Source organism: Lithobates pipiens, unplaced genomic scaffold, assembly GCF_037356315.1.
Source record: "Lithobates pipiens isolate NorthernLeopardFrog02 unplaced genomic scaffold, aLitPip1_a1.2 Scaffold_28, whole genome shotgun sequence".
Taxonomy (NCBI): Eukaryota; Metazoa; Chordata; class Amphibia; order Anura; family Ranidae; genus Lithobates; species Lithobates pipiens.
In genome coordinates this window covers 81,886,359-81,911,263 of record NW_027507789.1, presented here as the reverse complement: position 1 = coordinate 81,911,263, position 24,905 = coordinate 81,886,359, and the positions used below count along the sequence as shown (strand labels likewise).

Here is a 24,905-nt window from a genome sequence, read left to right as displayed (position 1 = left end):
TTTGGGAATGCCCTCAACTGGCCCATTTCTGGAGACAGGTTCTCAATATCATTTATGACCTCACGGCTATTGATCTCCAGAACAACCCAGCTGCGATCTTCCTCAATCTGACTCCACTCTCGAGCAAGAAGTACCATAAATCTCTCTTAAAACATCTTCTGAGTGGGGCCAGGGCATGTATACCTAGCATGTGGAAACAGCAGGCCGCTCCACTGGTGTCTCACTGGTTTGCAAGAGTTTGCGACATCTACCGTATGGAACAGCTCACATCAGCGTTAGGCGACAGGGAGGAAGAGCACACTGCTCGTTGGTTGTCGTTGGTTGTCTTGGAGCCCCCCATCCCCTTCTCCTGCCCATTTGCTCCCCCCTCTTTCCCTACCCCCTAACTCCCAAGTATAATTAAAATACATGGTGATTGCAAGGATCTTTTCGTTTTGTTCCCTCGATTTCCCAGCCAGGGGTTGGCGGCCCTCGGGGTGGTCCCGGCTGAGCTCTTTGACCAATAGAATGAAGGTGACCGATGTTAGAGGCCCCTCAGTCTGGGCCTTGAGGGGGATCGCCCCGCGGACTGCCCTGGTTTATAAGTAGACACTGAGGTGCCAGATCATTAGAGTGGGATAATGTGGTGGCCTAGCCACGGCTGGGGCTGCTGCTGACATAAGTTGTTAGGTTTCCCCCGGTCCCCCACAAAGTATTAACTATGTATTTTTGTTAACCTGGAAAACTGAGGGATCTATGTCTTTTACAGTTTGTCTCTGTATTACCTGCAATCCGTAAATAAAGAATTAAAAAAAAAAAAGACACTAACCAGACCAGATTCTTCTATGGCACCTGGTCTTCCCAGGGAGTCTCCCATCCAGGTACTAACCAGGCCTGACGCTGCTTAGCCTCTGAAATCAGACGGCATCGGGTGCTTTCAGGTTGATGTGGCCGTAAGCGTTCTCTTCAAGACACGCCCAACCCTCTTGACAAATGCCAAGATGGTCGCCTTGAGAAACAAGCAAAAAACAACATAAAAAGAAGCCTATGGGCTTACAGCGGACCTTAAAAGATGGGACCCACTAGCTCTGTCGTGGTTCGGACGCTGTAATGTGTTGAAGATGAACGCGAGGCCACGACTTCTGTATCTACTACAAGCCTTACCTATCAAAATACCCCAGACTTTCTTTCATGCGGTTCGCTCAATCTTTATCAAGTTCCTCTGGCGCGGAAAACATATGCGTATTGGTAGGGCAATGCTATTGTGACCGAAATTGCGGGGAGGTATTGGCTTCCCGGACCCTGCTCTATATTACACAGCGACGCACATGACACCGGTGGTTGACTGGTGCCGGTGTTCTGCCATATACTGTCCGGCCATGATATAGTGTCCGCGCCGTACTGCGCATGCGCAGTATGGAGCAGACGAAGCTTCGGAAAATCTCCGAAGCTGAACGGCGCCTGCGCGGTGAGTGGAGGTGGTAGCCCCACCATCCAAGCGGACATAGGGTTGTGAATATTAGAGGGTCCCTCGCAGGCGAGCTTTGCTCGCCACGCTTCGGGCTCGGCCTCGCTGCGCTCGGCTCTTTTATATTCTTACTCTATGTCCACTTGGATAGTGGGGATAGAACCTGGACTCAGTGCGCAGGCGCCGTTCATGCTCGGCAATTTTCTGAATCTGTGTTGCTGTGTACTGCGCATGCGCAGTACACAGCGGTCACTATCCAATGGGGGACCATATGTGATAAGACACCGGCATGGGGAACTGAAGCTATGGGTCAAGCTAGAGCAGGAGATGGCGCGGGTTCCACTGGCTGGTATGCCTTGGGCGGGGAGGCCATTGGAGCCCTGTGTGACTACTCACCCGTTAATTGGCCCCTCGCTCGCCGAGATGGATAGTTTTTTTCACCTTTCCCACCTGACTAACTTCCCTTCTCCTATGACCCCAATTATTGGACATCCTAGATTCCCTCCGGGCCTGTCTGACCAGGCCTTTACCAGGCAAGCCCCGAAAGGGCTTCTGAGAGCAGCCCTATTTCTTGGACCCACGGGCTTGATTCCCATGGGGACCATACTGCTAGAGCAAGTACCTGTTGCATTGAATAGCTGGAGAGCTAGACAGCTAATCCATTTCCTCGGATCACTACCTAACCATTCGTTCTTCTCTAGACAGTTCCACCCCTTCGAGGAACTTTGCCTGGATGATGGCCCAATTCGTGGTTCCCTCTCTAGGTCCTACCAAATCCTGACAGACGCACAATCCTCCACGGATCCACCCTTCCTAGCTAAATGGAAAAGGGACTTACAAACTACATTCTCCAAACCACAGAAGGACAGAATACTCTTTTTCGCCCATAAGTCGTCACTCTGCAGTAAATATCAGGAGATCTCATTTAAGCTGATCACACGCTGGTATCGTACACCGGTGGTGTTGGCCAAAATATTCCCCGGTCAATCTGACCGCTGCTGTCGCTGTGGGCAACAGACTGGCACCATTCTCTACATTTTCTGGGAATGCCCTAAATTACAAACATTCTGGCAGCCTGTCCTGAGACTCATCCACAAGTTCACAGACATTTCCTTAGCCAATGATCCCGCAGCAGTTCTTCTCAATCTAACTCCTATGTCGAGAAAGCGTTATCATAAGTCCTTACTTAAACATCTCCTCAATGCAGCTAGGGCCTGCATCCCAAGTCAGTGGAAAGAGCAATCTGCTCCAATGGTGACCCAGTGGTTCGCAAGGGTAAATGATATTGAACGAATGGAAGACCTGACTGCCACAATGAGGGATAAAACATGGGAACAGATGGTTCTACTGGACCCAGTTTCGCTTTTCGGAAGAATACCTCCGTGAGACATAGTAAGCTCATGGTGATCGTTGGAGATCGCTGTTCCAAACGTTGGACAGCTGATGAGCTGGTGAGCCGAGCGCGTCTCTTGCTCCCTGGGAGGGGACCCCACCCTATCCACTCTACCCACGACACCCCCTTACCCCTTCTTTACCTTTTCTGCCATTTCCTTCCCCAATCTTCTCTTTCCCCTTCTCCCTCCTTTCAGTTCTACTATTTCCCTTCTTAACTCAAAAAAGGGAAAAGAAAATGGTATGTTCCGACCCCATTTGACTACTACACAATACTCTTCCCCTATCTATGGATATCTAAACTCTTCGAGGGTAGCAGGGCTAGTATCAATACTATTTTAAGTGATAGAGGATCCCAACGAGATGGAGCTTTAATCTCATCTTAATATGACCGCAAAGCTGTACACGTGCTATTCTCCTCAGACTTCTTACCATTGGCTCTGATATCCATGCAATATGATCGTTTGTTTGTAACTATTTGTATCACACATTCTGTGAAGTTGCCTTTGCATTGTATGTCGCATACTACTAAATAAAAAAAAAAAAAAAACAGAAGCCTATGGCACCTGGTATTCCCAGGCGGTCTCCCATCCAGGTACTAACCAGGCCCGACACTGTTTAGCATCCGAGATCAGACAAGATTGGGCGCTTTCAGGGTGATGGGGCCGTAGGTGATCTCTTCGGGCACTCTCAACCCTCTTGACAAATGCCAAGATGGTCACCTTGGGAAACAAGTGAAAAAAAAACAGGTCAATGTCAACAACATAAAAAGAAGAATACGGCACCTGGTATTCCAACGCCATCTCCCATCCAGGTACTAACTAGGCCCAACCCTTCTTAGCCTCAGAAAAGAGAAGAGATAGGGCTCTTTCAGGGTGATGCTGCTGTAAGCGATCTCTTTGGGCACTCTCAACCCTCTTGACAAATGCCAAGATGGTCACCTTGGGAAACAAGCAAAAAAAAGAAAACGAATCAACGCCAACAACATAAAAAGAAGCCTACAATAACTGGTAATCCCAGGTGGTCTCCCATCCAGGTACTAACCAGGTCCGACTCTTCTTAGCCTCCAAGATCAGACGAGATTGGGTGCTTTCAGAGTGATGTGGCCATAGGCAATCTCTTCAGGCACTCTCAACCCTCTTGACAAACACCAAGATGGTCACTTTGGGAAATAAGCGGAAAAAAAACAGGTCAACGCCAACAACATAAAAAGAAGTCTACGACACCTGGTATTCCCAGGCGTTCTCCCATCCAGGTACTAACAAGGCCCGACTCTATTAGCCTCCAACATCAAACGAGATCGGGTGCTTTCAGGGTGATGTGCCCGTAGGCAATCTCTTCAGGCACTTTCAACCCTCTTGACAAACGCCAAGATGGTCACCTTGGGAAACAAGCAAAAAAATAAAAATAAGTCGGAAGCTAGAGACAATACGGCCCGAGTCCTCAATTTAATCCATGCAGCGCATGTACAGGGAAGGCCCTTGCTTATGTTGTCAACGGACGCGGAGAAGGCCTTTGACAGGGTGGCCTGGCACTTTATGCAGGCCACCCTGGAACATATAGGTCTTGGCCCCAACATGATGAGCTGGGAAATGTCGCTTTACTCCACGCCATCGGCAGCGGTACGGGTGACCGAGTGGTGCTCGGACTCTTTCCCCATCACTAATGGGACGAGGCAGGGGTGCCCTCTGTCTCCCCTAATTTTAATTCTGACACTGGAACCACTTATGTGTCACGTTTGGAATGACCCGAATATTACTGGCATATCCAAACCCTCGGCACACCACAAAATTGCGGCGTACGCTGACGATCTAATTTTTTCCGTCTCCAATCCACACATTTTGCTTCCCAAAATACTTGCGTCTCTACAGCGACACGGCAGCCTATATGTATTGAATATATCGGTTCCGGATGGTGAGGCCAAGAGGCTCCGCTCCTCGTTTCCATTCTACTGGGCTGAAAAATCTATACGTTAACTGGGCGTTGACATCGCAGCGGATTTAGCGCAATTGTACCTGCTTAATTTTGTCCCTCTCCTGGATAGACTGAAATCTGATTTGGGAAACTGGCATGCTTTAACACTGACCTGGTTCGGGCGCTGTAATGCATTCAAAATGATGGCCCTCCCTCGGATCTTATACATGTTCCAGACATTACCGATCCGGTTACCCCCAATTTTTTTCAGACAACTGCAGGTGCTGCTCCGGGACTTTATTTGGGCGCGCAAACTGCCCAAAGCCCATTTGCAATTGCTTGCCAGACCAAAGGACAAGGGGGGTCTGGGTCTCCCAGATCTCAGACAATACTACAGAGTGACTCTGCTAGCGAGAGTCGTTGATTGGCATTGTAATGGCCCACACAAGCAGGGGGTGGAGATGGAGATTGAGGATGGATCCATTCCCCTATTGACCTCCCCGTGGCTCCTGTCCTCCCTACCAAAAGACCTCAGAGGTCACCCCGTAGTGGGAGCTACGTTGGCTGTTGTGCGGAGGTTGTTCCGCTGCACACACATTGCTCCCCTGCCATCACCAATGACTCCGGTTATAGGTAATCCAGACTTCCCACCGGGATTTACCAACAAGAAACTGCGACAGTTGACAGTGGTGGGGAAACAGCGTCTGGGAGAGATGTGGCCCACGGGAGGGCTCCCGACCACGCAAACTGTCGCCGAGCTTTCTGACCCTCCGCTTGACTTGTTTAGTGCTTATCAACTTCGTCACTTTCTTCTGGCCATACAAAGGGCCCCCTACACTCCTAGAGACCTGACACCCTATGAATCCATCTGTCACAAAAGGGAACCTGTGCGACACACCCTCTCCCTCCTGTACAACCTATTGAGTAGTCAGGAGGAGGAGTCAACCCCCACCATTTATCCACAAATGGGAGAGGGACTTTGGCATCACATTTACCCCACAACAGATAGGGAAGATCCTGACCTTAGTACATAAAGCTTCCATCGCAAACCAATATCACGATACAAGATAGTCTCACGCTGGTATAGAGTCCCATACCTTCTGAATAAAATGGATAGATCGATCCCGGATGTTTGTTGGAGGTGAAATTCAGATATGGGGACCATGGGACACCTTTTCTGGGCATGCCCGACCTTGAGGAACTTTTGGGTTCCCAGTAGTGTGCCTTCTACACTTGACCGAACAGCCTGTTCGAAAATACAAAAAAACCCTCACGATGCACCTCCTGAATGCCGCCCGGGCCTGCATTCCCGCACTGTGGAGGCAGCCTCAGCCCCCATCCAAGGTGCTGTGGTATTCCAAAGTCAATCATATTCTCCGGATGGAAGAATTGACCGCCACCCTTCACAACACTGAAGAGGCATTTAGTGTTACATGGAGGCCCTGGAGGTATTTTACTGTTACGCGAGACTACATTCGGGAGGTGAGCAGTGCCTCCGTCCCAGAAAACGACTGAACATCTAACGTTTACCTACGTAGGCCATGTCTGCCCTGGGTGGCATTCCCCCCCTCCCTTTTTGTCTTTATCTTTCTTTTTTTTCCCCGCCGCCATCCCCCCACCTCCTCTCTCTCCGTCTTTGCACTCTCTTCTTCCCCCGTCCTCCCTTTTGACTATGCCTTGTCTCCTTACTAGCCTTCGGGACCCAGAAGAACCCCAGGGTTCTGGACATGACCGGCTCATATTTTACTCTGGTTCACGTAGGTCATGATAAGCTGGCTCGCTGTGGTCCCAGTTGTTCTCCATGATTACATTTGTCCGAACGGAGTTGCACTAGTTATACTGTACTACATGTCGGAGGTGGGGTTTCTCTATTTTTTGCATGAAACTGTAGGACTCCCCTCTGAGAACCCAGAGTTATTTGGCTGCCTATTTTTTGTTAGCATGTAATTGTGACCCTGGCTCATGCTGTATGGTTGACTGTTATATTTATGTTGTTCTACTTAATAAAAGAATAATAAAAATTAAAAAAATAAGTCAATGTCAACAACTTAAAACTAAAGCCTATGGCATCGAGAAATCCCAGGCGGTCTCCCATCCATGTACTAACCATGTCCCAACCCTGCTTAGCCTCTGAGATCAAATGCACGCTCAACCCTCTTGACAAACGCCAAGATGGTCACCTTGGGAAACAAACAAAAAAAACAAGTCAACGCCAACAACATAAAAAGAAGCCTGCGGCATCTGGAAAACCCAGGCGGTCTCCCATCCAGGTACAAACCAGGCCCAACCCTGCTTAGCCTCTGAGACCAAACGAGATTGGGCACTTTCAGGGTGTTGTGCCCGTAGGCAATTTCTTTGTGCACTCTCAACCCTCTTGACAAATGCCAAGATGGTCACCTTGGGAAACAAGGGAAAAAAAACAGGTCAAAGCCAACAACATAAAAAGAAGCCTACGGCATCCGGAATTCCCAGGCGATCTCCCAATCAAGACACTAACCAGGCCAGATCCTTCTATGTCACCTGGTCTTCCCAGGCAGTCTCCCATTCAGGTACTAACCAGGCCTGATGCTGCTAAGCCTCTGAAATCAGACGAGATCGGGTGCTTTCAGGGTGATGTGGCCGTAAGCGTTCTCTTCAAGACACGCCCAACCCTCTTGACAAACGCCAAGATGGTCGCCTTGAGAAACAAGCGAAAAAAACAGTTCAAAGCCAACAACAAAAAAAGTAGCCTATGGCACCTGGTATTTCCAGGCGGTCTCCCATCCAGGTACTAACCAGGCCCGACACTGTTTAGCCTCTGAGATCAGATGAGATTGGGCGCTTTCAGGGTGATGGGGCCGTAGATGATCTCTTTGGGCACTTTCAACCCTCTTGTTAAACGCCAAGATGGTCACCTTGGGAAACAAGCGAAAATAAACAGGTAAACGCCAACAACATAAAAAGAAGCCTACGGCACCTGGTATTCACAGATGGTCTCCCATACAGGTATTAACCAGGCCGTACACTGCTAGGCCTCCGAGATCAGATGAGATTGTGCGCTTTCAGGGTGATGTGGCCATAGGTGTTCTATTTAGACACTCTCAACCCTCTTGACAAATACCAAGATGGTTATCTTGGGAAACAAGTGAAAAAAAAAAGGTCAACGCCAACAACATAGACCCTGGCGGTCTCCCATCTGACGCAGACCCTGCTTAGCCTCTGAGATCGGGCGCTTTCAGGGTGATGTGACCTCAGGCGAACGCTTTGGGACATACTCAAAACTCTTGACTGATGCTAAAATGGTCACCTTGGGAAACAAGCGAAAGAAAAACAGGTCAAAGCCAACAATATAAAAAGATTCCTACGGACCCTGCTTAGCCTCTGAGATCAGATGAGATCGGGCGCTTTCAGGGGAATGTGGCCGTAGGAGATTTCTTTGGGCACTCTCAGCCCTCTTGACAAATGCCAAGATGATCACCTTGGGAAACAAGCGGAAAAAAAAAAACATGTCAACGCCAACAACATAAAAAGAATCCTACGGCACCTGGTATTCCCAGTTGGTCTCCCATCCAGTTACTAATCAGGCCCGACAATGCTTAGCCTCCGAGATCAGACAAGATCAGGCACTTTCAAGGTGATGGGGCCATAGGCGATCTCTTCGGGCACTCTCAACCATCTTGACAAACGCCAACATGGTCATCTTGGGAAACAAGCGAAAAAAACCAAGTCATTGCCAACATTGGAGGCTAAGCAGGGTTGGGCAATCAGTTTCCTTGCCTGAAATAGGCATCTCAGAACTGCCATCTGGCTACTTCCCGGGTTTCCAACTCCTTCAACTAATCCCAGGAGACAATACTTCGCCTCCATCCTGGTGGAGGTTCCAACCACCCGATCAATGGTTCCTGTCACCTCTGTCCAGTAGCGGATCAATTTTGGGCCTCTCCAAAACATGTGCATCATGTCTCCCCTCATGTTCCCGCACCGGGGGCAACTTGCGTCCGGCCGTTCGGCCAAACTGAAAAAGTTTACGAGGAGCATAATAGGTTCTATATAATAAGAACAGATGTGACATCCTGTGTGAGGAGAGCCACAATTCACCACAGGCAGGATTCCTGTGGCCAATTATAGCTCGGGGGGTTTAGTACACACCCCACACTATATAAGGCCGCCAGCACGGCGGCCTTGTATAGTGTGTTGCGGTGGTCAGGGAAAGAGGACGATAGGCAGGGACAGTGTCTTTACTGCTTGGGAACCTAGCACTGTTACAGTGGGTGTTATGTGCCTCCTGCACAGTACACACCTGAAGCTACCCTTTATTACTGGTGTTCAATTTCTGCAATACATGCATCTGCAGTGCAGAAGTTAGAGTCGGTGTTGTGTGCCTCCTGCACAGTATACACCTTATTGCTGGTGTTCTGTTTCTGTAATACTGTTACAGTGCTAGGGTGTACAGAGAAGCTGGTATATATAGAAGACTACAGCATACAGAAGAAAGGCTAGTGAATACAGAATACAGGTTTCGTGTATGTAGATAGGCTTGAGTATACAGAGATGCTAGAGTAAACAGTGAGGCTGGGGTACACAGAGAGGCTAGTTTAAAGACAAATACAAAGATGTTAGTGTATATAGAGAGGTTAGTGTATAGAGAGAGTCGAGTGTATACAGAAAGGACAGTGCATATAGAGAAGCTAGTGTATACAGAAAGGGTATACATGAAAGCTGACATTCTATACAGAAGACTGGGTAGTGTATACAGAGAGTCTAGTGGGTACAGAAGACAGGCTGGTGTATTCTAGCTAGTTTTTACAGTCTAGTGTATACAGAAGACATAGAGCTTAGTGTATTCAGAGAGTCTAGTGTATACAGTCGGCGAGTGTATACATAAGACTGGCTAGTTTACACAGTGTTTACAGAGATGCAAGGGTGTACAGAGAAGCTGGTATATATAGAAGACTACAGCATACAGAAGAAAGGCTAGTTAATACAGAATACAGAAGACTCGTGAAGGCTTGAGTATACAGAGATGCTAGAGTAAACAGTGAGGCTGGGGTACACAGAGAGGCTAATTTAAAGAGAGGCTAGTATATACAAAGATGTTAGTGTATATAGAGAGGTTAATGTATAGAGAGGGTCGAGAGTATACAGAAAGGACAGTGCATATAGAGAAACTAGTGTATACAGAAGACAGGCTTGGGTATACATCCAAGCTGACAGTGTATACAGAAGACTGGGTAGTGTATACAGAGATTCTAGTGGGTACAGAAGACAGGCTGGTGTATTCTATCTAGTGTTTACAGTCTAGTGTATACAGAAGACAAGCTGTGGTATACAGAGGGTTTAGTGTATTACAGAGATGCAAGGGTGTACAGAGAAGCTAGTATATATAGAAGACTACAGCATACAGAAGAAAGGCTAGTGAATACAGAATAAAGGCTGGCTTCTACGGAGAGGCTACCACTACGGAGATGCAGAACACTACCTAGGGTATATAGAGAGGCTAGATTATACAGAGAGGCTAGTGCATAGAGTGAAGCTATTGTATATAGAAGCCTGGTTAGTGTATACAGAGAAGCTAGTGTGTACAGAAGAAAGGCTAGACAGGCTATAAAGAGAGACAAGTTTTTATAGAAGACAGTTTGGGGTATACAGAGATGCTAGTTTATACAGAGAGACTAATGTATACAGAAGACAGGCTAGGGCATACAGAAGACAGAAGACGGGCTAGTGTATTCAGAACATAGGCTAGTGTATATCGAAGACAGGCTATTGTATGCAGAAGACCGGCTAGTGTAAACATGCTGGTGTATATAGAGAGGCTAGAGAATTTAGAGGGTAGGCTAAGTGATAACAGAAGACAATCTGGGCTATACAGAGACATTTCATCATTTCATCTAGCTCACATCTCTAATGGAGTTTGTCTCATTGCCATGTTATGCCTTTTCATTCTTATGCTAAATATAGATCACTACACGATTTTAATCATCCACATCAAGCATGCAATAAAACTATCATACATCAAAATAAACCATGTACTCTTTTGCTCTATTTTGCATATTTGTACCGGGACTGTGATTATGTGACAGTCCTGACACACCATCCTGACTTATTTTTCTTTATTTCTTATTAGAAATGGAGAGTACTATCTCAAAATCCGCTTAAATCTATTCACTTCCATGAGTTCTACCTCTAATTGTACCTTAATGCAAAATGTTCACAAAACCATCCATTTGCTACCAGACATGCTGCACATACTAAGAGTAATGTAACTATCGCTCTCTAACGACGTAAACAGTTTTATTGCTTTTCTGACATTGACCGAGTATCTCTGACATTAACTGAGTATCTCTCTGCACTATGATCTTAATAATAATAATAATAATAATAGGATTGTGTAATGCAAAGATCAACTAGTCTAATATAAGCTTTCTCATTGGTACCGGCATATCCTTTAAATTTAGACTAACGCAACTATTTCTCGGCCATTTTCAAGCTAAGCTTTCAATCTCTTACCTTTGAACAGCGATACTTCCTCCCTACAATATTAAGCCATTTAAATGTCCTATTGGTCGCCTATATTATACAACTCTTTGAAAAGCCTATATGTAGAGAATAAAACTAGTCTTACATCTTAATAAAACAGTTTTATTGCTCAACCAGTATCAGCTGTCATGACAAATAAACGTTTCCACTGTTTGACTCTATTTTCTGTATTACTTCTTTTTCTCCACCTTATCTGTCACAGTTAAAACACAGTGACAAAACATTTCTTTTTACCGCAGCAAAATGTGAGAAAAGCAGTATAAGCCGTCTTTCTGCCATATGCAACCATCTCTCGCTACCTCTATGCAATAGGATTCTCTTTCCAGTGGAAACGGAAAACAGTCAGTGTAAGCCGTCTTCGTGCGTAACAAAATTAGTGGAACGATTTACACGTTGGAATTTGCAAGCTACGTCAATTTACTGTTAAATAGAGTACCTTTGCATTTATCCCTTGACTTTGCAACTATCCCTTGATCCCTTTTGTGTATTCACTTTATCTCGACCTATATATAATGCCTCAATATTTTCCTAATTTGTTTTGCTATACTTATTATTATATTATAGAGATTACTAACTCTAAATCATTGTAAACCTAACCATAGTTATAATGTCTACAGCTAATTTTACGTTAAAGCAAAATTCACACAAAACCATCTTTTTAAAACCTTTACACATTAAGAGTAATGCAACCATCTCTCGCTACCTCTATGCAATAGGATTCTCTTTCCAGTGGAAACGGAAAACAGTCAGTGAAAGCCGTCTTCGTGCGCAGCAAAATTAATGGAACGATTTACACGTTGGAATTTACAAGCTACGTCAATTTACTGTTAAATAGAGTACCTTTGCATTTATCCCTTGACTTTGCTACTATCCCTTGATCCCTTTTGTGTATTCACTATATCTCGACCTATACATACTGCCTCAAAATTTTCGTAATTTGTTTTGCTATACTTATTATTATTATTTTATAGAGATTACTATCTCTAAATCATTGTAACAAGTTATAATGTCTACAGCATTTTACGTTAAAGCAAAAGTCACACAAAACCATCTTTTTAAAACCTTTTACACACTGCACATTAAGATTAATGCAACCATCTCTCGCTACCTCTATGCAATAGGATTCTCTTTCTGACTCTATTTTGTGTATTACTTCTTCTCCACATTAACTGTCACACTGATAACCATTTGTAACACATAACACTTGCAACACATTTTTTAACAGCGGCAAAATGTGAGAAAAGCAGTGGGACGGTTTACTTGATTGAGAAGTGGTTGCAGTAGCAAAGCATAGCAATACAGTTTGATTACATTAATAACACATAATGCAACTATTTTACATTCATTTTACATTCACATCATGCATACATCCTAATGTAAGCTGTCTATCACTATTAATGTTCATGGTTACGGAAACATTATGCCGATGACCAGTGGAAACGGAAAACAGTCAGTGTAAGCCGTCTTCGTGCGTAACATAATTAATGGAACGATTTACACGTTGGAATTTTCAAGCTACGTCAATTTACTCTTAAATACCCTTTAGCTGCTTAGCTCACACTTTGCTGTATGTAGCCGCGTTTACATGTAAGTAACCAATGGGGATTGACATTTCATGTCCATCTCACATCTCTAATGCAATTTGTCTCTTTGCCATGTCATACTTTGCCAGTTATTATACTTTCTCATCCGATAGAAACCTAGGCGTTGCTGATATTTCATGATTACAGCAATCATCTCATCTAATTGCTATTCCGACATTCTGCCTTGGTATTACTTTGCAATGCTCTATTGAACAATGTAAAGGTAAGCTAGATATTTTGTGTATTTCCAGTTAAACTCGACCTGTATATACTGTCTCAATATTATCCTTTCTAATTTGGCTAAATTAGATTATAGAGTTTGCTATGTCTAAATCCAGGTTACCTTTATTACGTATACTGCTAATTTTAGGATAATACAAAACCATCTTATTGCTTCTTTACACGCTGCACATATTAAGAGTAATGCAATGCTACCGTGAACAGTTTAATTGCTCGGGATAACTATTACATTTAGAGTAATGAAATGATTTCTCAGTTTTTTTGGAGCTACTGCAACTTTCGCTTCCGATCTCATTTCGACTGCAATACTTAATCTCTGCTATTGCAGAATATTTAGCTGCTGACACGTAATTAACTTGATTGATAAAAACCTACACACGTTGTTGCTGTTATTTCACGTATTTCCACTTAAACTCGTTATAGTTATTTTGCTATATTTATTACTAGTATAAACAGATTACTATCTCTAAATCCTGGTAAACCAGCTCACACTAAACCATCTAATTTCTACCTTACACGCAGCACATATTAACATATTAACATTTAGCCGGTATAGTGAAATAGTAAACGAAATGTGTAGATCACTCATCTAATATCGTCTTTTCAGTGCTACCGGAACAACTTTTAAATTTAGAGTAATGCAACGATTTCTCAGTTTTATGAAACTACTGCAACTAACGCTTTGGATCTCTTTCCTGATAAATTACGCTCTGCAATATTAAGCCATGTAAATTGTCCTATTGGTCTGCTAACAATGCTATGTATAATAATACAAATCTTTTAAAAGCAATATCGTCTCACTGCAATACTTACACTCTGCATAATATATATGAATAATGCGAATAATGCTAATAATAAAGTCGTGTAAAACTCGGCTATAAGTAGAGAATAAAACTATCTTACATCAAAATAAACCATGTACTGCCAAACCAATAATGGCCAATTACTCAACGTCTATCAGTCAATGACTTAACAAAATAAACTTTAGCACTCTTTTGCTCTATTTTGAATAGTTGTAGTTCTCCACATTAACTGTCACATTGATATCACCACTGACAACACACCACTTTGTAACAGCACCAAAATATGAAAAAAGCATTTTACATGTTTCAGAAGTAGTTGCATTAGCAAAAAATAAAGTCCTGTTTTCTTTACACGCTAGCTTTTCTGTATACATGAATCTCTCTGTGTACACTAGCCACTCAATATAGACTAGCCTCTCTGTCTTCTGTATACAGGTGCCCGTAATCTATATACACTAGCCTGCCTTCTTTTTACAATAGTCTCGGTGTCCCAGCCTCTCTGCATACACTAGCCTCACTGAATTCCCCAGACTGTCTTCTGTATACACAAGTCTATCTGTAAAAAAAATAGCCGGTCTTCTGCATACTCTAGCCTCTCTGTGTAACACAGTCTCTCTCTGGATTCCCTAGCCTACATCTCTGCATACCCAGGACCTTCCTCTGTATAATCTAGCCTATCTGTATACACTAGCCTGTCTTTTGTACAAATTAGCTTCTCTGTAGCCGGTCTTCTGTATACACGAGCCTCACTGTCTACTATTGGTTGTCTTTTGTATACACTAGCATCTCTTTATACATTAGCTCTCTGTATACCCAAGCCTCTCTGTATACACTAGTCCACCAGTATACACTAGCAAGTCTGCATACACTAGCCTCTCTTTGTAACTCAACTTCTCTCTCTGTATACCTTAGCCTCCATCTCTGCATACCCAGGACGTTCTTCTCTATAATCTAGCCTATGTGTATACACTAGCCGGTCTTCTGTAGACATTAGCCTCCCTGTATAAACTAGCTGGTCTACTGTATACACTAGTCCGTCTGTATACACTAGCAAGCTTGCATACACTAGCCTCTCTGTGTAACCCAGCCTCCATCTCTGCATACCCAAGACGTTCTTCTCTATAATCTAGCCTATTTGTATACACTAGCCTGTCTTTTGTACACATTAGCCTCTCTGTATAAACTAGCCGGTCCTCTGTATACACTAGTCCATCTGTATACACTAGCAAGTATGCGTACTCTAGCCTCTCTCTCTCTGTATACCTTAGCCTCCATCTCTGCATACCCAGGACGTTCTTCTGTATAATCTAGCCTATCTGTATACAATTGCCTGTCTTTTGTACACATTAGACTCTCTGTATAAACTAGCCGGTCCTCTGTATACACTAGTCCGTCTGTATACACTAGCAAGTCTGTGTAACCAAGCCTCTCTCTCTGCATACCCTAGCCTCCATCTCTTGCATAAACCAGGACCTTCTTCTGTATAATCTAGCCTATCTGTATACACTAGCCTGTCTTTTGTACAGATTAGCCTCTCTGTGTAAACTAGCCGGTCTACTGTATACACTAGTCCATCTGTATACACTAGCAAGTCTGCATACTCCTGCCTCTCTGTGTAACCCAGTCTCTCTCTCTGTATACCCTAGCCTCCATCTCTGCATACCCAGGACGTTCTTCTGTATAATCTAGCCTGTGTTTTGTACACTTTAGCCTCTCTGTATAAACTAGCCGGTCTTCGGCATACACGAGTCTCTCTGTATACCATTGGATGTCTTTTGTATACACTAGCTGCTCTTTATACATTAGCTCTCTGTATACCCAAGCCTCTCTATACACTAGTCCGTCTGTATACACTAGCAAGTCTGCATACACCAGCCTCTCTTTGTAACCCAGCCTCTCTCTCTGCATACCCAAGATGTTCTTCTCTATAATCTAGCCTATTTGTATACACTAGCCTGTCTTTTGCACACATTAGCCTCCCTATATAAACTAGCCGGTCTTCTGTATACACTAGTCCGTCTGTATACACTCTAGCCTCCATCTCTGCATACCCAGGACGTTCTTCTGTATAATCTAGCTTATCTGTATACACTAGTGTATACAGACAGACTAGTGTATACAGAGGACCGACTAATGTGTACAAAAGACAGGCTAATGTATACAGATAGGCTAGATTATACAGAAGAACGTCCTGGGTATGCAGAGCGCTCAGCTTCAAGGTATGGCCAACGTGAGTAATATGAGGGACACTCCTCACCCCCGCCCCCACCTACCAGATCTGAGTTTCATCCCCTTGCCCTCTCTGCCCCGGTCATCTGGTGGCAGTTTTATGCACTCCCTGGCCCCCACCCATTCATAATCCTTACCGACCTTTCTTTCCGCTGCTCACAGGAACACACTGAATGACTTGTCTAATTAACCAACTTGTACAAGACACCGCTATCCTCCTGTCTGACACCGGTCCCCCTTGGAGGCTTTACCCCTCACTTTTTGGGTGGTCCCTGCCTCTCCCTGGATGCTCCACATATACCACAACGACATTGTCAGAGGGGCACCACTTGACAGGACACGGGGCTTTCATTCCGGTGCCATCTCCCATTGGAGGAAGGGATGATGGCCCCAACCCCTTGGCAGCAGGTTCTTTCATGTACAGACCAGGGCGGCTCATCTTCCCTTCTGGAGTCTTGACCTTAGATGGGGGAGTTGCACTTTGGGGGGTCTGAGTGATACCTAATGCGCTGTACTGGAAGGGCTTGACATTCCCGCATATGTGTCCCCTCCCCCTGGATGCGCCCCTTGTCCCCCCCTCTGACTCCCACCTACTCTTTGCTGACATTGCCTTCTGCAGCTTTCGGGGACCCTGGATGACTTATTTATTGAGCCTATTGGTACGAGACACTGCTTCCCTCCAGGGTGACTCTGGACCCCCCTGGAGGATTTACCCCTTACTGTTTGGGCGGTCCCAGCCTCCCTCTGGATGCTCTACACAGCCCCCGATGGCGATGCAGGAGAGACACTAATTGGCGGGCCCCAGGACTGCTGCTCAGGTGAAGTCTCCCGTTGGATGGAGGGATGGTGGCCCCAGCCCCTTGCCTGCCGGATTTTCCATGCACCGACCAGGGCTGCTCCTCTTTCATCTTGATGTGGTGACCATGGAGGGGAGGAGTTGAAATTTACGGGGTCCGGGTGTTTGCTGGTGGGAGTGCGCTAAAGGACTTGACATTTCTGCATGTTTGTCCCCTCTCCCCTGTTTCCCCCCTCCCTCCCCCCCCTTCCCACCCCCCCCTTCCCACCCTTCCCTTCCCTCCTTTCCCTCCCCCTTTCCCCCTTCCACTCCCCCTTTCCCCCTTTCCACTCCCCCTTTCCCCCCTTCCCTGCCCCTTTTCCCCCCGGGGCGTGGACGGGGGAGAGGGGGGTAAGGAGAGGACAATCTGCCAAAGGGAGAAATGCATTTGTCCGGGGACTGCATGTACTTTAGGGGTATGGGACGGGGGGTGGTGGATCCCATTCTGTGATGCCTTTTCTGTTGTGACGGGCTCCCTCGTGCATGCCTATGTTTAGGGCGAGCCGAGGAGACCCCTCAGTGCTGACAGTTATATGCTCTACCTCTGTTTTGGTTATACTATTGTTTTTTGTTTCTTTGATGTTACTGATTGTCTTTTATTTGCATACCGGTATCAGACGTGACATTTACCACTGCCGGGACTGGGGGGACTAGGATTCGGGGGCTCCCTCTCCGACCTGTCTACCCAATAACCCAAGTAGGACAGCGCTTTAAACCCAGTGTACATCTGGTAAGCGCTATAGCATAATTGTGCTGTTTTAGTATACCCTTCCTGTACTGTTGAGTGCGGACAACCCTTAATTTCCCTCTCCCCCTGGGGTTGAGGTGCCCGGCCTCTTTTTCCCTTTACCTTTCCTTCCATTTGCCCTTCCTTTCTCCCCCTTAGTTCCCGCCATGCATTACCTACCCAAAACCTACCTTGGTTCAACTTTCTTTGCTTTTCTCTGATGTCCCCCTCCCCCTCCCCGAGGAGCGATGGCAGACTCAGTCAAGGTCACCTCTCTAAACGTTAAGGGACTGAACTCCCCTGAAAAATGGTGGATCCTCCTGTGAGAACTGAACACATCCTGTACTGATGTGGCCTTTATACAAGAAACACATTTTAAAAATACTAGCCTCCCCTTTCTATGGTCGAGATCCTTCCCTAAGGTCTACCACTCTACTAACCCCTCCTCTCCATTCTGATCTCTAGCAGGCTCCCCTGGGTTCTCCAGGATTCTCTGGTGGACCCTGGGGGCCAATATCTTTTTCTTAGGGGCCACATTGGAGAGCGCCTTTTTACATTTGCCACTGTGTACGCTCCCAATGATCACCAAGACACGTTCCTCAGAACTACCCTGCACAGATTATGTGACTTTCGGGAGGGCCAATTGATATTAGGTGGGGACTTTAATGTCCCCTTTCGCCATCGGTTGACACTTCTGCCTCTTGCTCCTCGCTCCCTACCCCTCACCTAGGTCTCTATTCTGGCACCTTAATGAGAGCCTCCTCCAGATACCGTAAGTTTTAGCAGATGTGACCAGGGAATTGGACCTTTATTTCCAAGAAAACTAAAGCAGGACTGTGACCCGGGGATAATTTGGGAGGCTCACAAGTCAGTACTCCGCAGGGTACTTATCAGGCACGGGGCGCGCATCAAACGAACACGGAAGGAACAGCTTGCTAATCTGTTTCGTGAACTTGCCTCTGTGGAAGCGAAACATAAACATACCCCCTTACGGACCTTAGAGATTGAATTGGGGACACTCCATACCCATATTGCTGTCCTACTCCATTATAAAGCGAAAGCGGCACTCCAGTTTTGTCGTAAACTGACGTAGGAATCAGAGGACACATGCAGAAAAATCTTAGCCAGGTCGGTAAAGGAGTTGAAATTTGGCTCTTACATACCACAGTTGATAGATGAGAATGGCCAGAGGGCCTCTACCCCAACCCAAATAGTCGAAGTCTTTGAAAAATGTTACTCTGATCTCTACAACCTGCCCGATTCAGGGTCTGGACAGGACAATATAGACAGATATGTAACCGGTTCTGGTCTACCAACCCTCTCATCGGAATCACGGGAGTACTTGGAGGACCCGATCAAACTGGAAGAAGTCCAGACGGCCGTGGGACCTCCGAAGGTGGGTAAGGCTCCGGGCCCTGACGGATATACCGCACAATACTTTAAGACCTTCCTCCCTATTCTCGGCCTGCGCTTGGTGAATTTATTTTCCTGAGGATACCCTTAGAGCCCACATCTCGTTGATAACTAAGGAGGGCAAGGACCCAGGCCTATGTGGGAGCTACAGACCCATTTCCCTCCAAAATTCGGTCCTAAAACTATTCTCTAACTCCTCGCCACGTGATTGGCACATTACTTGTAGTCCCTTATACATATTGACCAGTTAGGTTTTATTCCCACCAGGGAAGATAGGGACAACACCACTAAGGTGCTTACCCTGATCCGTAAAGCAAAGTCATCTGGGACCCCTTGTCTTTTCATGAGTACTGATGCCGAGAAGGCTTTTGATCGGGTCAAATGGACATTAATGTTCTCGGTCCTTCGCCATATAGGTCTGAGTGAACGGATGCTGGCATGGATAAGTAAGATATACTCACGTACTTACATTCCACCGGACATCGCGCGTACGTTTATGTTGAACTTCCCCCCACCCCTTGTCACTAAGATCCGCAGTTTGCTTCACGGGTGGCATTCTGGCCTCCATTCCTGGTTCAGCAGATGCAATCTCATTAAAATGAACATACTCCCTAAATTTACTTATCTTTTCCAAGCTCTCCCGATCCAGATTCCAGTCCTGTTTTTTAAGCAAGCTCAATCCTTGCTCACTCATTTTAACTGGGCCCACAAAAATCCCAGACTTAAGCGGTCACAGCTGACATTGTCTAAACAACAGGGAGGGTTTGTTCTCCCTAACTTGCGACGCTACTACCTGGCCTCCCATCTGGGGCATGTATTGGACTGGAATCGAAACAAACTTTCTAAGCTCACTCCCGAATTCCGCTAAGAAGCGCCATGTGGTGTTATAAGTATTCCCCCACAGAATTTATGTCACATCCCACTATAGGGGCTTAGTTGAAAGTCAGTCACCTGATCGCTACCCAAAACACACTCACGTCTTTGACTTCCCCCCTATTCCCTATACGTGGCCATCCAACCTTTGAACTGGGGACCCACTTAGAAATTCCAACCTAGACAATGCGTCTAAATTCGTCATTGATGGAAAATGGCCTTCTTTCTCAACCCTAACAGATCCGACAGGGCTTTTCCAACTGCCTTTTTGGAGAGCGGCGCAACTACATCATTTTCTCCATTCCATCCCCAATCCTCAAACGTTCGCCCGCCCTCAGTCGGAGTTTGAGACTCTATGCAGGAGCGAAGGCCCTTTGGCCCACATTCTCTCTCAAACAGATTACCCACACTTAACCTGTCTGTCCAACTGGGAAAAGGACCTTAATTGCTAATTTTCCCCAGCACAGAGACAACGCATTATCACTTTGGCTCTCAAAATGTCGCTGTGCACGAAGATACAGGAGACGAATTTTAAACTTCTCACCAGGTGGTATTTGACACCATCAAAGCTGCAGAAATGTTTCGAACATATGCTGGAGGTGTGGAGAAGAAGAGGGCACGTTGCTGCACATTTTTTGGTCCTGCCTCAGCTTGGTGGACTTCTGGACAGAGATCCGATGCATAACACAAAAATTCACAGACTTCTCCATCCAGGAAGAGGCTGCATTCTTTCTCTTGCACCATTCACAGATTCCCATTAAAGTGGAGGGCCGGTTATAAAAAAAAAAAAAAAAAAAAAAAAAAAAGTCAGCAGCTGCAAACACTGCAGCTGCTGACTTAATAAACACACTCACCTGTCCAGGGCGCCCGCGATGTCGGCCGCCCGAGGCCGACCCGTCCCTCGGCTCTCGGGTCCCGGCGCCGCCATCCCTTGTAAGGGAAACAGGCAGCGGAGCCTTATGGCTTCACTGCCCGTTTCCTACTGCGCATGCGCGAGTCCCGCAGCTACTGCGCATGCGCGAGTCCCGCAGCGCTTTCTGAATGGGACGCGCTGTGTTCTGGAACACACAGTTCCCAGAACACAGCGCGACTCATTACCCAGAAGACGCCGCGACGAAGACAGAAGACAGAAGATCTCCGCGGAGGAGGAAGAGGAAGATTAGGAGAAAGTGCCTAGCAACAGGCATTTCTGGTAAGTAAAAAAAAAAAAAATTTTTCATTTTTTTTTTTTTTAGATTTTTTGTAATTTTTAACATTTTTTTGTTTTTCAGGGTGGCCCTCCCCTTTAAGAAGTACAAAAAAATCTATTTTACGGCATGTGATAAATGCGGCGAAATCCTGCATCCCTCTCTATTGGAAAAAATGTTCCCCCCCTTTCATTACCCACTGGCTTAGGAAAATAGAGGACATTAAAAAAAATGGAGGACTTGATCCTCACATCACAAGGTATACAAGAATTTTTTAAACAAACCTGAGACATCTGGAATACCTTTATATTCTCGCTGGAAGGATGTCGCCTGCTATCGCCTTAGTGCTCTGAGCTTTCCTTGACTGGCCCCTTGGACAGTGGCTGCCATCGTGTCTCGTCCCCTCTTCTCCTTTTCTGATCTTTCAACCCTTCTCTTTTCTGCCTACCTCCCCTATCTCTCACCCCCTCCACCCCCTCTCTCTTTTGGAAAGAGTGGAAAATTGGGAATGACGGCCCCACACCCCCCTCTGGATGGATTATGCCGGAGGGACCTGGGGGTTTGTGTGACCCTGGATCTTGGTACAGTACTTTATCCGTGCCTCGAATCATTGTGATTGATGGAAGGCAGACTCACAGTTGCGAATATACCTGTATCAAGTATTGTTCAGCTGCTTTTTGCTCTGTATTTCTCTGTTGCATTATGTACTCGGGGGACCGTCTTCCCCTATTTGGAGAAAAAATTATATTTGAAAAAAAAAAAGAAGCCTACGACACCTGGTATTCCCAGGCGGTTTCCCATACAGGCATTAACCAGGCCTGCTGGTCTGCTTAGCCTCCAAGATCAGACGAGATGGAACAGATTCAGGGTGATGTGGCCGTAGCCGATATCTTCAGGCACTCTCAACTCTCTTGACAAACACCAAGATGGTCACCTTGGAAACAAGCGGAAAAAAATAGGTCAATGGCCACAACATAAAAAGATGCCTACGGCATCTGGAAATCCCAGGCGGTCTCCCATCCAGGTACTAAACTGGTCCCAACCCTGCTTAGCCTCTGAGATCAGATGAGATTGGGCTCTTTTAGGGTGGTGTGGCCGTAGGAGATTTCTTCAGGCACTCTCAACCTTGACTAACGCCAATATGGTCACCTTGGGAAACAAACAAAAAAATCAAGTCAACGCCAACAACATGAGAAGAAGTCTACAGCACCTAGTATTCCCAGGTGGTCTCCCATCCAGGTATTAACAAGGCCCGACCCTGTTTAGTCTCTGAGATCAGACGAGATCTGTTGCTTTCAGGGTTATGTGGCCATAGGCGAGCTCTTCAAGCACTCTCAACCCTCTTGACAAACACCAAGATGGTCACCTTGGTAAACAAAAAAAAAAAAAAAACAAGTCAACGCCAACAACATAAAAATAAGCCTTCAGCACCTAGTATTCCCAGGTGGTCTCCAATCCAGGTACTAGCAAGGCCCGACCCTGTTTAGCCTCTGAGATCAGAGGAGATCGGGCGCTTTCAGGCTTATTTGCCCATAGGCAATCTCTTTGGGCACTCTCAACCCTCTTGACAAATGCCAAGATAGTCACCTTGGGAAACAAGCGAAAAAAAAACAGGTCAATGTCAACAACATAAAAAGAAGACTACGGCACCTGGTATTCCAAAGCCATCTCCCATCCAGGGACTAACTAGGCCCAACCCTTCTTAGCCTCAGAGATGCGAAGAGATAGGGCTCTTTCAGGGTGATGCTGCTGTAAGCGAACTCTTTGGGCACTCTCAACCCTCTTGACAAATGCCAAGATGGTCACCTTGGGAAACAAGCGAAAACAAAACAAAACGAATCAAGGCCAACAACATAAAAAGAAGCCTACAATAACTGGTATTCCCAGGTGGTCTCCCATCCAGGTACTAACCAGGCCTGACTCTTCTTAGCCTCCAAGATCAGATGAGATTGGGTGCTTTCAGAGTGCTCGGACTCTTTCCCCATCACTAATGGGACGAGGCAGGGGTGTACTCTGTCTCCCCTAATTTTTATTCTGACACTGGAACCACTTATGTGTCACGTTCGGAATGACCCGAATATTACTGGCATATCCAAACCCTCGGCACACCACAAAATTGCGGCATGCGCTGACGATCTAATTTTTTTCGTCTCCAATCCACACATTTCACTTCCCAATATACTCGCGGCTCTCCGGCGATACGGCAGCCTATCAAACTATAAAATCAATTGCACCGTCGGCTGTATTGAATATATCGGTCCCGGATGGTGAGGCCAGGAGGCTACGCTCCGCTTTTCCATTCTACTGAGCTGAAAAATCTATACGTTACCTGGGCGTTGACATCGCAGCGGATTTGGCGCAATTGTACCCGCTTAATTTTGTCCCTCTCCTGAATAGACTGAAATCTGATTTGGGAAACTGGCATGCTTTAACACTGACCCGGTTCGGGCGCTGTAATGCATTCAAAATGACGGCCCTCCCGCGGATCTTATACTTGTTCCAGACATTACCGATCCGGTTACCCCCAATTTTTTTCAGACAACTGCAGCTGCTGCTCCGGGACTTTATTTGGGCACGCAAACCGCCCAGAGCCCGTTTGCAATTGCTTGCCAGACCAAAGGACAGGGAGGGTCTGGGTCTCCCAGATCTGAGACAATACAACAGAGCGACTCTGCTAGCGAGAGTCGTTGATTGGCATTGTAATGGCCCACACAAGCAGTGGGTGGAGATGGAGATTGAGGATGGATCCATTCCCCTATTGAGCTCCCCGTGGCTCCTGTCCTCCCTACCAAAAGACCTCAGAGATCACCCCGTAGTGGGAGCTACGTTGGCTGTTGTGCGGAGGTTGTTCCGCTGCACACACATTGCTCCCCTGCCGTCACCAATGACTCCGGTTATAGGTAATCCAGACTTCCCACCGGGATTTACCAACAATAAACTGCGACAGTTGACAGTGGTGGGGAAACAGCGTCTGGGAGAGGTGTGGCCCTCGGGAGGGCTCCCGACCACGCAAACTGTCGCCGAGCTTTCTGACCCTCCGCTTGAATTGTTTAATGCTTATCAACTTCGTCACTTTCTTCTGGCCATACAAAGGGCCCCCTACACTCCTAGAGACCTGACGCCCTATGAGTCATCTGTCACAAAAAGGAACCTGTGCGACACACCCTCTCCCTCCTGTACAACATATTAAGTAGTCAGGAGGAAGAGTCGACCCCACCATTTATCCACAAATGGGAGATTGCATTTGGCAACACATTTACCCCACAACAGTTAGGGAAGATCCTGACATTAGTACATAAAGCTTCCATCGCAAACCAATATCAAGAATCAGGATACAAGATAGTCTCACGCTGGTATAGAGTCCCATACCTTCTGAATAAAATGAATAGATCGATCCCAGATGTTTGTTGGAGGTGCAATTCAGATACGGGGACCATGGGACACATTTTCTGGGCATGCCCGGCCTTGAGGAACTTTTGGGTGGAGGTGACCGGGACGATAAAAACTCTCAGAAATGTAGATATCGCAGACAACCCAGCAGCGTGCCTTCTACACTTGACCGAACAGCCTGTTCGAAAATACAAAAAAACCCTCACGATGCAACTCCTGAACGCCGCCCGGGTCTGCATTCCCACACTGTGGAGGCAGCCTCAGCCCCCATCCAAGGTGCTGTGGTATTCCAAAGTCAATCATATTCTCCGGATGAAAGAATTGACCGCCACCCTTCACAACACTGAAGAGGC

At 46.2% G+C, this 24,905-nt stretch overlaps 6 pseudogenes; all 6 read right to left on the bottom strand.

Annotated features, from left to right (window-relative positions):
- Positions 1–3,393: 3,393 nt before the first annotated feature.
- LOC143937678 (5S ribosomal RNA) lies at positions 3,394–3,512 on the bottom strand (annotated as a pseudogene).
- A 322-nt stretch (positions 3,513–3,834) lies between these two features.
- On the bottom strand, positions 3,835–3,953 carry LOC143937765 (5S ribosomal RNA; annotated as a pseudogene).
- Positions 3,954–7,479: 3,526 nt separating this feature from the next.
- LOC143936622 (5S ribosomal RNA) lies at positions 7,480–7,598 on the bottom strand (annotated as a pseudogene).
- Positions 7,599–8,264: 666 nt separating this feature from the next.
- LOC143936821 (5S ribosomal RNA) lies at positions 8,265–8,383 on the bottom strand (annotated as a pseudogene).
- Positions 8,384–22,145: 13,762 nt separating this feature from the next.
- Positions 22,146–22,265, bottom strand: LOC143937079 (5S ribosomal RNA; annotated as a pseudogene).
- A 95-nt stretch (positions 22,266–22,360) lies between these two features.
- LOC143936937 (5S ribosomal RNA) lies at positions 22,361–22,479 on the bottom strand (annotated as a pseudogene).
- Between the last annotated feature and the right edge of the window lie 2,426 nt (positions 22,480–24,905).